This window comes from Drosophila virilis, chromosome 4 (genome assembly GCF_030788295.1).
Source record: "Drosophila virilis strain 15010-1051.87 chromosome 4, Dvir_AGI_RSII-ME, whole genome shotgun sequence".
Taxonomy (NCBI): domain Eukaryota; kingdom Metazoa; phylum Arthropoda; class Insecta; order Diptera; family Drosophilidae; genus Drosophila; species Drosophila virilis.
Genome location: NC_091546.1, coordinates 26,439,024 through 26,448,887, shown reverse-complemented (window position 1 = coordinate 26,448,887; position 9,864 = coordinate 26,439,024). Strand labels below are relative to the sequence as shown.

General features: G+C 40.8%; 1 long non-coding RNA gene across 2 annotated transcripts; it reads left to right on the top strand.

The window, feature by feature from the left end:
- The first annotated feature begins 318 nt into the window (after positions 1 to 318).
- On the top strand, positions 319 to 4,132 carry LOC116651453 (uncharacterized). 2 transcript variants are annotated; one of them, XR_011416763.1, is made up of 3 exons: positions 319 to 965; positions 1,063 to 3,545; positions 3,762 to 4,132. It is a non-coding gene; the product is annotated as an uncharacterized lncRNA (long non-coding RNA). The 2 variants fall into 2 exon arrangements; XR_011416762.1 differs by having other exon boundaries at positions 319 to 2,830; positions 2,897 to 3,545.
- Positions 4,133 to 9,864: the final 5,732 nt, after the last annotated feature.

Below are 9,864 nucleotides of genomic sequence, written 5' to 3'. Positions count from 1 at the left end.
TTAACCTATTCGATTCAAACCCTGTTTGTAGCCCAGATATGGAAATGTTGGTTTTTATTACTTAGTATGATATAGAATTAAAAAACATTATCAAAATCTATTTAGCATATGTGTTCGCATTGCTTCAACAACTGCGCTGAATGCAATCAAAGCAATTGTTATCTAATGCATCGCCAATAAAATGTCCATGGAGCAATGTAAGCATTACGGTAGCATTGAATGACAAGAAGAGCTGAAAAGATCTATAAGCCGCACACTCGCCTGTGTAGCGCATGGTGGAAACAAATCTCAATTAAAACTGTCACAGTCACTCAAAACAAACTGTCAACTTTATTATTAATTAAATGTCAGATTATAGTCGGTACACAGGCTTGTGTGCAGTACCGAGGGGAGCGCTTAAATCCGTTGCCGTCAAAGACGTCGCACACTCCTTTGAAGCGAACGCCAACTCATAAACATACAGAACACATACAGATACAGATACAGATACAGATACAGATACAGATACAGATACAGATACAAGTACAGCTACAGAAACCGAAACTGACAACCATTTCAAAGAGCTTTTTACGTACTCGCACGCTCGCTCTAACGAACACACGCAGACAGAGATACAAATAGACAGGCCTGCGGAGTACACTCGGAAAGTCACAATCTCCAGCTCAGTGAGCTGGAAATGCGAGTGGATTCGAGTGTGCATTAAGCGTAATCGCAGTGGATTTTGAAAGATGATTAGTCAATCGTCAATCGTCAATCGAAGTCGAAGTCCAATTCACGTAATGCCAAAGATTTTGATAAGACGAAAAACAGCAATGACACCTTATTTGGCATTTAGTACGGCTTTTGAGCACATCAAACATTTACGACTTACCGCGCCCCGATTAGTCACATATAATATTTATTTCTGTTGGACATATAATTTCTTAACTGTCATCTAATTTTTTGTGCAGATTTTAACAAACTAAGTAAGAGTGCGCCAGTCGAAATACTCTGTACCTTCTTCTTCAAAAACCATATGAAGCTTGTATATAATAAAATATTTTCTTTAACTTTACTTCACAGTCATACCAAAAATGTTGTTCGCATGAAAACAAACTGAACTAAAATAATAGAAAAAGTAAAAAGCGCCATAAAAGATACAAATGAAATTGCAATTCTTATTATGTGTATGCATGTGTGAACATGTATGTATACGGAAATTCTTGGACTTTGCGCTAGCTGCTGCAAACACGTGGCCTGCCACAAAACGTTTTCCTTAATAACTTCTCTGTTTCCTAACCGATCTTGATGAAAGTAGATTCAATTGTGCTATAGAATATTCCTTTATTCTCAAAAGGATAATAGCACTAACAACGTGGCTGAAATTGGTCACTCTCAACTAGGATACTTGTTCTGTATATATGCATACTAAGCTACATCTCTCTTGTTTTTCATTTGTATTAAATTTGAAGGTTCCAGTCTATGAATTCGATGCATAGCTGTGGTACAAACGGACTATAATTTGTGAAAAACAAATAATTGGGAATTGTATCCATGGATTCGTGGATAGATTTATGATCAGTTGGCAGCTCCAGCGAACAACACCTTTAAGCTGCACTTTTCTGTGACATTCATTTCAGTCGGCTCCGAGCAATTCCCTGCCAGAGACACATTGGAGCAAAAACGATTGGGCCGGCTACAAATCAATTTCAGGTTGACAACTTAACAGTCTAATCGAAACCAACAAAATGGTTGCCGCTGTGAAAGAGACCCTGTCTGCGAGTTGGAGTCGGTCGGTCGGTCGGTCGGTCGGTTGGTCGGTCGAGTTGTCGGTGGGTAACGCCAACTCAATTGACCAGCAGCTGTCTACATAAAGTCCAAATACAGTCGCCAGTGGCTCCCCGCCCTTGCCGGATTCCAGTTTAAGTTTGTGAAATTGTCATATTGCAAGCGCACGCAGGCGCAGCGTAAATGTTAAAAATTATAGTTAAACTCATAAATTACCAGCATAGTCAGCCGCTGAAACCCGTTGCCGTTGCCGTCGCTGTTCTTGTTGGTGTTCAGATGCGATCGCTGGGGCCCTGACAGCTCTGGCTCTCTGGTCTTTTAGACAATTTAAAGGCGGTTCGTACTCAATAAACCAAATTCCACACATAATTAATCGATGCCAATGCCGATGCCGATGCCGTTGCCGATGCCAAGAGCCGTAGTCGATGCCATGAGCTGGCTGCAAAGTCGTCACGCTGTTTGTGCTTTTTACAATATTTTGTTTTGAATTTGAATGTGGGCTTGAGTGAGTTGGTTCACTTGGCTCGGCTCAGTTGATACAGAGAGGTGTGCGAGAGGCGAAACTTTTTAATAGTCGCGCCATAATCGTAAATCTTTTGTGTCCGACGCAGTGCAACGACATGGCAGCTGCCGGCCAGTTGGGCCAGCAGTTGTGGCAGCTCAGCCACTTGGGGCAGCTGGGGCAGCTGGGGCAGCGGCACTTATAAAGGATTGCGAATATACCTCTCTACAAATCGAGCAAATGTTCACAGCTTAATTTATCGCTCGAGAACATTACATGCCAAAGACGACGACTATAAAACGGATGCTGCCGCATTAACGACTCTATGTGAACTCGACTTTCAGTCTACGTTTGGGCAAGTCATTATCTAACTCCTTAGTTATGATACTTAACACGGCCAGCTACTCTTAGCAATGCATAAGACTAGCTTCCATTGAAGTGACAGACATTCATTTTTAAAATAAATATTTAATAGTCATGCATCAATATTATTATAAATATATTATTATTCCCTTCACTTCATTTATTCCACGCTAAATTCTCCATATTTTCCCCCACTCGGTAAATAAGTTGTCGTTTACTTTTTTAAGTGGCCAATAACAACTTACCCATAAAACATACGTCCAGCCCATAACAAAGCTTCGTTGCAGCCTTGTTGGGCTTGCTGTGCGCGCATTATTCAAATGTCCATCTAAGTATCTGTAAGTGTATCTGTATCTGTGCAAAGAGTGGCAAGTCTGCAAAAGCAAGGCAAAAGCAAAAGCAAGACATGAGTAGAAAGAGATACAACAAGAGCAACAACAACAACAACGACAACGAGTACGACAACGACATTGTGGAGAACTGTCAGTTGGAGCTGACATACAAACTGACAGCTTGAAATTGAGGTTTTCTCCACGCTGACAGCGTAACACGTCAACTTAAGGAGGCATAAGGCCGAGTGCCTGTCTAGATACAAATAGACAGCCCGGGCCGGGCCGAGCCGGGCTAGGCCAGGCTAGGCCAGGCCAGCAGAGAGTCGGAGGGATTGGACTAGAGTGAAGCATAGTAAAGTCGGGCAACGTGAAAAGATAGTCGAGGAGTAGCAAGGAAGCACTGAACGGAACGGAATGGAATGGAATGGGACGGGACAGCTAGAGAGCATCGTCAGCAGCCGCAGACGGCAGGCAATTTGACAGCTTAAACACACGAGCATGTCAAAATGATATGATCGCTAAGTGAGCTCAAGCACTGCATAGATACAAAATCAAGTACGAGTATGAGTGCGAGTGTGAGTGTGAGTATGAGTATGAGTATGGGATTCATACACAAATATAGCATAATCAAAAGCAAGCCCCAAGTGTTGCATCTTCTTCGAGTAGCAACAAATCAGCAAACACTTCACTCGAGATTCCTTTACGCTTCAATCTATTCTCTTTCTCTTTCTATCTCACTCTTTCTCTCTCTCTCTCTCGCTTTCGTATTGCATATATTTTTTATGGCTGATCCACAGACTTTAACTCACTCACATACCAACAACACAGGCTGTCAGCGCTCCCAGGCGTCGTTGAGGACCGGCTCTGGTTCTGGGTCTGGGTCTGGGTCTGGGGCTGGGTCTTGGTCTCGAGTTTATCTCGGCTTTTCAGTTAGTTGTTCAGCATGCGTGTTGCTTTTCATGTTTACATTAATAAAAGTCAAAGGTTCTTGAAACTGACATATTGTAATTTATGTTCAGTGACAGCTTTATATCGGCGAATACGAGTTTTAATCACTTGTTATTTTGCATAAATGAGTGCTCCTCGAATGACTTGCGGCAATCAGACTTTACGTTCGGACCTCAAGAAATCTGAAGAGTACGTGAGAGAGGTAAGGACCCTAAAGGGATAAAAGTGAACTGTGACTCAATCAAGGTTTTTTCTTGAAAGTAGATTAAAAAAATCTAATTAGAATATAAAATTGATTATGAAATACCTTTCACATTAGCAATGAAATTAAATAAATCCCTTATGAACAGATGAAGAGTCTAAATATACTTTATATGATCTAAAAAAATTATAAATTTTCAAAAAAAATTGTTTATACATACACACATATAGATTTACACTTGCTTTATAAGGTCAGTCAAAATGATGTCGACTGTTGTGTATTAAATTGAAAATGCATTTCAAGTTGCCACTTAGAATGGTGGCCTCTTGTCAGTTTTATGTCAAAATAAATGAAGCTAAATGACAGTTTAATCAAGGCGTCAGCCATGTCAGAGCAATCGCCAGTCAGAGCAGGCCCCAACAACAACAAGCTTTGCATTCGACAACAGCAACAACAACAATAACAACTACAACAACAATGAGAATTGTGACTGAGTCGTGTAATATCTGGCGAACAATGCGAATTGCTCATCGTACATATTTTTCTGTTTGCCTGTCATCGTCAGAGCGTTGCGAGTCGCAACTTGCAAATTGTGAACTGTGAATTGTGAATTGTCAGTTGGTCGCGTCTGTCGTGTCTGTCGTGTCTGTCGCTCTGTCGCGTCTGTCGTTCGTAAGTGCATTTGCGTTTGGAAGTCGGGCGGGCGGGCTGCAAATGTTTCTGACACTTGACTGGCAACGCACTGACAACTATAAAAATGCACAATGCGAGCTTTGGCAAGGGCAGATGCGAGTGCTGCCTTGTCACTGGTAACTGGTAACTGGTAACTGGTAACTAGTAACTGGTAACTGGTAGTGGGTAACGAGTAACGGGTAACGGGAACGGAAACTGGGAACAGAACGTGCTGCTCATCGCATTGTTGTCACATGTTGGCGAACTGTTTGTTGTGGCCTACCAAAATAGAAACCAAATAAATCTCAGAGGCCGGTCGACGTCTTTCAGTTGGTCTTTCGCCGCGTCATCGTCGTCAGCAGAACTTGTTTACAAATGATTTTAATTGATCAATCAAAGCGAGTGAAGATCAAAAAACAAGATCAAAGCAGCGCGAACAAACAGACAAATGCCGTACAAGCACCGACACCGACAAGAGCTGAACACGCAACCAGGGGCGCAGTGAGGGGCACAGCACGAGCATTAGATATGTTCTCCATTCTTTTAGTCACTCACTCACTCACTCACTCACTCACTGACTCGTTCAGTCAGTCAGTCAGTCAGCCAGCCTCTCGCTGGCTCATTGAGTCAGTCATTTCCACTTCAAGTGGAAGATTCATTGCAGCATGTTGCACTCGCTGTTCGCAGTTGTTATTGTTGTCTTTGCCTTGTTTTGATTGGTATCAATCAATGAACTTTGATTGTTGTAAATGTAATTAATCAATAACATAAACATTTACACAGCTTGCGCATGGCCCCATCAAGACCTGTACTCCAGCTCCCACTGCCAGTTCCCAAACGCTCAAACGAAGGTTGAGACTGTTGCCTCCTCCTCGAGTTGAATTTCTGCGACTCGAGACTGGAATGAGCAGCTAAATACGTTCCATGTGCAGATATTTTCAGCTGGAGACAGTTCTTGCTTAGGATTTTACTTGAAGGTGCCTTGCAGAGCGTCATCTGCCAAATCTATCACTCGTTGACACAACACAACTCTATCTACCTTATGTCAAGCTGCCTTACACCGTATAATTGATAAATTAAAGAGCTAAAGAAATACATGTATAAGCTTGTCGTCTAGTTGTTAAATACATTTGTAAACTGCATTAAAACTTCAATCATATTCCCGAAAAGCTAATATATATTACCTAATATTATAATATATAATTTAAAAACACAAAAAATGCTTTTCAATTTACAAATTTTTACAATCTTGAAAATAGTAATTTATTTCAATAATAATCATTCATTTTATAAATGGGCTAATGAGCTACTGAGAACTCAAAAAAAAAAAAAAAAAAAAAAAACAATATAATATTTGCAATTAAATAAAAATCAGAGCCCATTTTTAAATTTGATCATCAAATTGATACTCGATCTTTTGACATTACATGGCTTTGGCCCAAACCCCACTTGCTGTGAACGGAGTATTAATAAAAAAAGCTTTGGTCAAATTTCTTTCGGAAAGGAGCTGTTAAGGTCTCTTAACGATAATACTTGGAATACTATCATCAGCAGACTCTGCGAGCGACTCTGTGATAGCCCCTGAAAAGAGATTCTTGAGACAACCTGCTAACTCTTTGGTGCTTACACCTTGTTGTTGGTTGGACCTGGAACTATTAGAGAGATCAAAAAGTCAACACTTTTTCCAGCATAAAATTAAAACATATGCGTTTGGCTAGAAAATATTGCCCAAAATAGCTCATCCCCATGAATGGGTCGCCAATTGCATATTGTATTCCCCGAGAACAGTTTCCCAACTTCGTGGTAAACATCCTGTTTTGTAAAATGGATTTTCAAAAAATATTATGTATTTATCGCCCGTTAAAGTTTCGGCGCTCTGGCAGCATCCGCTTGTAAATCATATTATAATATTTATGCAGTTTTTCCCCAACTCCCCGGCCCTGCCCTGCCCTGCCCGGCCGATAAGCCCAGACCAAATGTCTGGCTATGTACGGAATATCTATCTACGGAATATCTGTGTGTATCTGTGCATGTGTGCTTTATTTAGTGCATTTAGATAAAGCGAGAATAATGTCAACTGTGACTCTTTTTGGTTGCAGCTGCAACTGCTGCTATTATCGTGCAACAAATCATGAAAATAGTCGTTGTTTTTGTTGCTCTTGTGCTGGGCTCTTGTGTGCCGTGGCATTAGTTGTGTTAATTTATGTGCCATTTATAAAATATTTACAAATTTATAAGTTATTATTGATGTAACGGGTATTGTTATGACACACAGATTTTACCCACTTGTTTTTATCGCCACAGCGCCCAAAATGAAGAAAAAAATAAAATAAAAATATTTATTTCGGTTCGTGGGATTGCAAATGTTGGCTTTTAGTTGTTTTTCGCCTGCAGCGTGTCAGCTGCCTTTTATTTATGAGCTTTTCGTACTTTTCTGACCTCCGCCGGATGTTTAGTTGCCATTGTTTGTTGCCAGCTTGTTGTTGTTATTGTTGTTGTTGCTGTTAATATTATTGCTGCAGTTATTGTTGTTCTTGTTGCAGCAGTTCAGTTTATTAGTATTTTGAATTTGCGTAAAGGTTTTAATTATGCAGCCAATTTGATATTCAATATATTCAGACGATGGTGCTTATACTTATATATTGTGTTGCCAGGAAAATTATTTACATATTTAAAAAATACACAAAATAATTGTATAAATAATATTAATCACGTTTTTAGAGTCGACCTTTTTGTTTATAGACTCGAATTGTTGTTGTTTTATTTTTGAATCTTTGAGAAATCTTTGGCGGCCGTGCTCTCATGCAATCTACGTCCTTTGACTTAAGGATATCTTACTAAGCCTGGACATATATAACTATGTGATATGATCTAAAAACACATTCTTTTTCCTGACTTTCTGACTGATTGGCGGTTAACGCATAACCTAAGCCGTAAGAAACCGCTGATATTGTATTTTGTTTTACTTGCGAATTCCACCCGTTAGAGTGGAAAATTAGCGAAACACAATTGTATGATGGATGTTTGGACTGGCCCCAAAGCAATTTTTCAATGTTTTCATCTTTGTGAAAATCTTTGAAAAATATTTGTGAAAGGTATATAATCGAGGGTTTATTTAAGATTGCTTTTAAAGGGCGGCATTGTAGATCCATCTCAGGGGAATTTGTGAGCATAGAACTTTGAATGCAAATTTTCGTGTTTATGCGACCGTCTTCAAACTCTTGTTAATACTTACAAAGAAAACACAAGTTCCAGCCAAATGCCCGCTAACATTGAAGAAACGTATTGTAACAAAGTTCGAAAATTGTGTGAAACAAATGTGATTTAATTTCACTCGAGGGGAATTCCCGTCTTCCTCTAATTTAGTTTCGTTGCGCATTCATTCATCCATTTTGTTTGTTTCTTATATTCTTCTTGTGCCCAATTGCAGCTCATTTGATTTCAATTGCAGAATGCATCGGAACGTATTCAGATCGAAAGCTCTTAACTACTACGCGCACACGCCCCGAACATTAACCCATATATTCTTGGCTGCAACAGCATCAAACAGGGCACTTAACTTGCAGCGACGCGTTTGCCACCAAAAGTGCCGCAACAATGTTGGCATTGTGCAACAGTGCAACTGTGCTGCATGGTTGTGGTGCAAGTGTTTGAGTGGGTGAGGCATGTCCCAAATTCAACGAGTCATAAACCAAAAAGACAATTAAATCGACGCGGGGATGCGGCGGCTGTCACCTTGTTGGATGGCATGCCATACATACATACATATTTATCATATATAATTTATAATAATGATATTTAGATGTAGTACTATATTTATTTATGCATGGCTAGCGGGCAGACTAATTGACTCATAAATTAGCCAGCACACGGACGACAGCTGCCTCTGTCTCACTCTCACTCTCACTCTCTCTCTCTCTCTCTCTCTCTCTCTCTCGCTATTAGTCCTGCTCTATTTCAATATGTTTCCTGGGAATTTAGACAAACTCACCCGCATGTCTGTGACAGTTGCACATCAAAAGCGTTGAGGTGAGAAGAGAGAGGGTAACGCGACAGACAAACAGACAGACAGACAGACAGGCGGACAGACACTGACACAAAGTGCATTTGACAAATGACATTTCACAGACTGCCAGACACATTTTCTGGGCTACAACATTTTCGAGACTGGGCCGAGCAAAGTGTTTTTAAGTGAATTAGTTGTTGTTGTTGCTGTTTTATAAGTATATATTCTGACCCAACAGGAATACGAATATTTCTCATTTTTATTAAGTTTTTTTTTTCTCTGTTCGCCTCCCGCATCTCGCTTCCCGCTTCTCGCTTCTCGCCCTCAAAGAAGATCTCAATTTCCACTTCAATTTGTCTGCTGTCACTGGTAATTGAGTTCAATTTACAATAATATGCTCTGACGTCTGTGCGGCTGAGCGCCAGCTGAGGCACGACACGGCACGGCACGGCACGGCAGGGCAGGGCAGGGCGGGGATCGGTTCGGGTTGGGGCCTGGTTGGGGCGGTGTGGCAAGTGTATAAATGTCTTGCGCTTGCAATTTGTGTCGCCGCACAGACAGACCCACTCAAAGACGACTATAACCCCACGGACTTGCTCGGGGTCAGCAGCTGCACCGCAGGGTTCAAAGATTCGATTGTGGGGGCGACACACAATCTGATGGATGTGCCGAGTATTGGTGCAGTCAGGCAAATGCATTTATTACACTTCTATTTCTTGAGTTTCTAGTGGGCAATTTCCGTGCTATTTAATGATTGTGTTGTGGGCAAAAAGAAAGAATTTTTAGGTAAGCTCCTTAGCACTGTCCATCCCATCTTGGGCTGAGAGTTGAGCCCAGTTTCCATCTCTATTGTAGTCACAAAATATTTGATATTTTCAAACTAGTGTGAGCTGTGATGTCTTAGCCTAAATATGATTGTTTAAATGAACGGATAGCCCGTCAAGCCATGGCTTAAAATATGGAATAAACCTTTTGTATGGCATGCAACGACGCTGTGGAACTTGACTCCGCCAAGTGCAAATACTTGCTGCAAACTTTTCAAATAAAGTTCAACCGCAGTTGGAACTTGGCG